Consider the following 5,341-nt stretch of genomic DNA (forward strand, 5'->3'; position numbering starts at 1 on the left):
ACCGGCTGCTTGAGCTCACTGTGCATTACAGAAGCCAAGTGACTAGCCCCCATCACCCCCACCTGTCAACCCTCGTACTCCCCTCCGCCTGCGACTGGACCGGCGCATATTCAACGGCTCCTGTTCGTTCCGTCCGAGGCCTCGTCGTCGTCCTCCGCCTTGTGGCCTTGGTTCGCTCGCCATGCGCGGTGCGCCGCCCTCTTGTGTTGTCAATGTCGTCAACAACTGTGAGGAACAAGGAGATGACTGTACATGGAGAGGATGACAGTAGGGACCCACGAGCGTCATGGCAGTACGCAAGCAAGTGCCTCTATAGTACAAGCCCAAAAATATGGTTCCTCCTAATGGTTGGACATCTAGGGCTCACGCCATCGTCAACGTAGTCAATAAACGAGAGAATTACACTACGAGCGGCTGACACCAGGGACCCAGCAAGTCACGCAGTTTTTTTTTTGAGGAACAAGCAGTTTTTTTAGACAATGAGGAACAAGCAGTTGTTATTTATACTAGTTTTAGCGACGGATCAGGGTAACAACGAGGCTGTGCAGGGGCTATGGCCCGTCTATCCAGGGTTTTATTTATGTTTACCACATCATGAGCCCAGTTGTGTTTTATCCTTGCTGAAAATGGCTAGCCCAGTTCTTTTTTTTTTAAGAAATACCCAAACAAGGCCTACTTGCTTTATCGGCCCTGCTGGGCTGCAAATGTTTCAAGACGAGGAGAGTTTCATTAGGTTTGCCCAGAAATGGCTTGTACATTTTTAAAATACATCAAACCGGGAATTAGTTTCATTTTTTTCATTACAAGATCTTAAATTCCATTGATTTTTATGCGTGGACAATTATTTTGATTTTATATTTATATAAATTATTTTTCAAAATAGTTTGAATGTGAATCGATATTTCTGGATTAAAAACAGTTGACCGCACCAAAATATGCAAAATTTCGTATACTTTTTAACCGTGGCCACAATATGGGGTGTAATGCTAACAAAAAGAAGATGGGCTCCAAAAAAAATCTTAAGAATTAGCAAATGGGTTGTACATTATTAGAAATAATGGCAGATGGGTTGTATGCTGTTTTCCACAGATTTGAGGCTGACTTGTGCGTCTACTACAGGTTGACGTGTATGCTTTCATAAAAAAAAGGTTGACGCACACGCAACGCCCTGTCAACTTAGTCAACACACGAGAGCAGTTACTATTGGATATCCATCCAACGGTTGTCGTGCTTCTTCAATCTCTGCTCTTCATGCTCCAGCCGCTCAAACAAGCGCCGGCGGGACTGCCTGCTCCCTTCTCCCACGGCCGGCTATGCTGCCACGCAGGCCTCACGGCCCCACCGTACTCCCATCGCTGGCCTAGCCATCCCTCTACTCACCCACACATGATGTTATTCTCCGGCGACGGTAGACGAACCAGTAAACCCTCGTACTCCTCCGCGTGGGAAACAACTGCCGAGTATTCCCTGGCTCCGTGTTGTTCCCTTCCTAGGCCTCGTCGTCGTTCACCACACTGGTGCTCTCGGCGCGACCTGGTCAACATGGTCAATGAATGACATCCATCGGAAGTAGACTGTACGTGGAGAGGCTGACAATTCGGTCCACGGCCGCACGCAAGGAAATGCCTCCTTATTACGCGCAAAATAATGATTCATCCACCTGACAGCTAGGACCCACAGGAAGGGCCTCTGTATTTCGCGAAAAAAACGTTCCCCCCACTAACAGGTCGGACCCACCAGCTATATCTTTGCACGCAAAGAAGTGCCTCCTTATTACACCCAAAAAATGATTACCCCCTGCTAGTTGGGACCCACCATAATGTTGGGCTGACTTGTGGGCCTACTAAGTTGACGGGGACGGAGGGCTTTGTCAACTTAGTCAATACTCCAGTGACCGTATGATGTCCATCCAACGGCCATACGGCTTCTTCAACCTCTGGTCTTCTTGCTCCAGCCGCCCAAAGCAGCGCCGGTCGTGCCGCCTGCTCCTGCCTCCCGTGGCCGGCTGTGCTACCGCCTGCTCCTGCCTCCCGTGGCCCGGCTCCGCGCCGTCCCCTTCCTAGGCCTCGCCGTCATCCACCGCCGTGGTGCTCTCGACGCGGCGTGGTCAATGTGGTCAACGACCGACTTCCATCGGACGAGTACTGTATGTGGAGAGGCTGACAGCTGGGTTCACGGCAGCCGCAAGGAAGTGCCTCCTTATTACGCCGAAAATAATTATTCCTCCACCTGACAGCGGGGACCCACCGAACGGGCCACCAGTATTTTGCGAAATAAATCATTTCCCCATGACTGCTGGGACCCACCGGACGGGCCACCATATTTCGTGAAAAAAATGGTCCCCCTGCTGTCAGCTCGGACCCACCGGAAGTGCCTCCTTATTACGCACAAAAAAATGAATACTCCCCCGGCTAGCTGGGACCCACCTTGGTGGGAGGCTGTCCTGTGGGCCTACTAAGTTGACGGGGACGAAGGGCTTTGTCAACTTAGTCAATATGAACGATTCTAGCTCCAGTGACCGTACGATGTCCATCCAACGGCTGTAGTGCTTCTTCAACCTCTGGTCTTCTTGCTCCAGCCGCCCAAAGCAGGGTCGGTCGTGCCGCATGCTCCTGCCTCCCGTGGACGGCTGTGTTTCCGCGGAGGCCTCACCGCCCCCTACTATTCCCACTGCTGGCCAGGCCCTGCGGCGACGGGAGCCTCACACCGCAGCCGAACCAGTGAACCCTCGTACTCCTCTCCGCGCGGGCTTCCACTACCGCGTCTTCCCTGGCTCCACGTTGTCCCCTTCCTATGCCTCGTCGTCGTCCACCGCCGTGGTGCTCTCCACATGGCGTGGTTAACATGGTCAAGGAACGACTTCCATCGGAAGAGTACTGTACATGGAGAGGCTGACAGCTGGGTCCACGGCCACAGCCCAGTTTTTTTGTGATTTGCCAATTAAGTCGCTTTGTCAAGCCTGTTGGGCTGCAAATCTTTCAAGACGAGGAGAGCTTTTCATTCGGCTGGCCGAGAAAATGGCCCATCAGTAATGAGAAATGGGATGTACATTTTTAAAACACATCAAACCGGCAATTAGTTTCAAATATAATTTTTTTCATTTCAAGATTTTAAATTACATTAATTTTTCTGCGTGGAGAATTTGTTGGATTTTATACTGATATACATTTATTTTTAAAATCAGTTTGAATGTGAGTCGAAATTTCGGGATTAAAAACAGTTCGGACCGCATCGAAATATGCAAAATTTCGTATAATTTTTTAACCGTGGCCACAATATGGGCTGTAATGCTAACAAAAATAATATGGGCTCCAAAAAAACATTAAGAATTAGCAAATGGGCTATCAATTATTAGAAATAATGGCAGATGGGTTGTATGCTGTTTTCCACAGATTTGAGGCTTTCCTAAAAAAAGGTTGACGCACAAGCAGTGACAGTTGGATGTCCATCCAACGGCCGACGTGCTTCTTCAATCTCTGCTCTTCCTGCTCCAGCCGCTCAAACAAGTGCCGGCGGGACTGCCTGTTCCCTCCTCCCTGCGGCCGGTTGTCCTGTCGCGCAGGCCTCATCGCCCAACCGTACTCCCATCGCTGGCCTAGCCATCCCTCTACTCACCCACACCTGCTGTTATTCTCCGGCGACGGCAGACGAACCAGTAAACCCTCGTTCAGTCGTACTCCCCTCCGCATGGGAAACAACTGCCGAGTCTTCCCTGCCTCCGTGTCGTTCCCTTTCTAGGCCTCGCCGTCGTCCACCGCCCTGGTGCTCTCGGCGCGGCCTGGTCAACGTGGTCAACGACCGACATGCATCTGAAGTGGACTGTACGTGGAGAGGCCGACAGCTGGGTTCACGGCCGCACGCAAGGAAATGCCTCCTTATTACGCGCAAAATAATGATTCGTCCACCTGACATCAGGGACCCACCGAAAGGGCCTCAGTATTTCGGGAAAAAACGTTACCGCCGCTAACAGCTCGAACCCACCAGCTATATCTTTGCACGCAAGGAAGTGCTTCCTTATTACGCACAAAAAAATGAATACTCCCCCTGTTAGCTGGGATCCAGTATAGTGGCAGGCTGACTTGTGGGCCTACTAAGTTGACGGGGACGGAGGGCTTTGTCAACTTAGTCAATATGCACGATTCTAGCTCCAGTGACCGTACGATGTCCATCCAACGGCCGTAGTGCTTCTTCAACCTCTGGTCTTCTTGCTCCAGCCGCCCAAACCAGCGCCGGTCGTGCCTCGTGCTCCTGCCTCCCGTGGCCGGCTACGATGCGGCGGAGGCCTCACCTCCCCCTACTACTCCCACCGGTGGCCAGGCCATCCCTCTACTCACCCACATCCCCTGTTATTCTGCGGTGACGGCAGCCTCACACCGCAGCGAACCAGTGAACCCTCGTACTCCTCTACGCATGGGCATCCACTACCGCGTCTTTCCCGGCTCCGCGTCATCCCCTTCCTAGGCCTTGCCTTCGTCCACCGCCCTGGTGCTCTCGGCGCGGCTTGGTCAACATGGTCAAGGAACGGCTTCCATCGGACGTGGACTGTACGTGGAGAGGCTGACAGCTGGGTCCACGGCCGCAGCAAGGAAGTGCCCCCTTATTACGCGCAAAATAATTATTCCTCCACCTGACAGCGGGGACCCACCGGACGGGCCACCATATTTCACGAAAAAACATTTCCCCCCTGACTGTTGGGACCCACCAGCTACACCTTTGCACGCAAGGAAGTGCGTCCGGGCAAAAAAAACAATTCGCCCCCCTGACTGCTGGGACCCACCAGCTACATCTTCGCAGGCAAGGAAGTGTCTGACAGTCGGGACCCATCTGGTCGAAGCGTACATAGCGTTGTCATCATGGTCGCGAACGTGTACGTACATACTGGTCGATGTAGAGGCGCGCACGTGTCGTAGTAGAGGCGCGCATGTAGCATGTACACGTACGTACAACGGCCAGGGTGCAAGAAAGAAAATATGGCCACGTATGTGTACATACGGGCGGGGTCTCAAACGCCTAGTCGCGCATACGTACGGCGAGGGCTCGTGTTCATGGGGAGGCAACGAAATGCGTCATGTTCATGGGGAGGCAACGGAATGCCTCGTGTTCATGGGGAGGCAACGGAATGCGTCGTGTTCATCGGGAGGCAACGGAACGCGTGGGAGCCAACCGGCTTGGACGGAACAGGCGATGGAAACGAGGCCTGGCGTACCGCAAAACGGAGGAAACTGACCTCCTGCGGACGAAACGGGGGTCCTGTTGATCGGGAGGGATGTGGCGTAGCGCAAAACGGACGAAACGGACCTCCTACGGTCGAAACGGGGGTCCTGTTGATCGGGAGGGGTGT

This window comes from Triticum aestivum, chromosome 6B (assembly GCF_018294505.1).
Source record: "Triticum aestivum cultivar Chinese Spring chromosome 6B, IWGSC CS RefSeq v2.1, whole genome shotgun sequence".
NCBI classification, from domain to species: Eukaryota; Viridiplantae; Streptophyta; class Magnoliopsida; order Poales; family Poaceae; genus Triticum; species Triticum aestivum.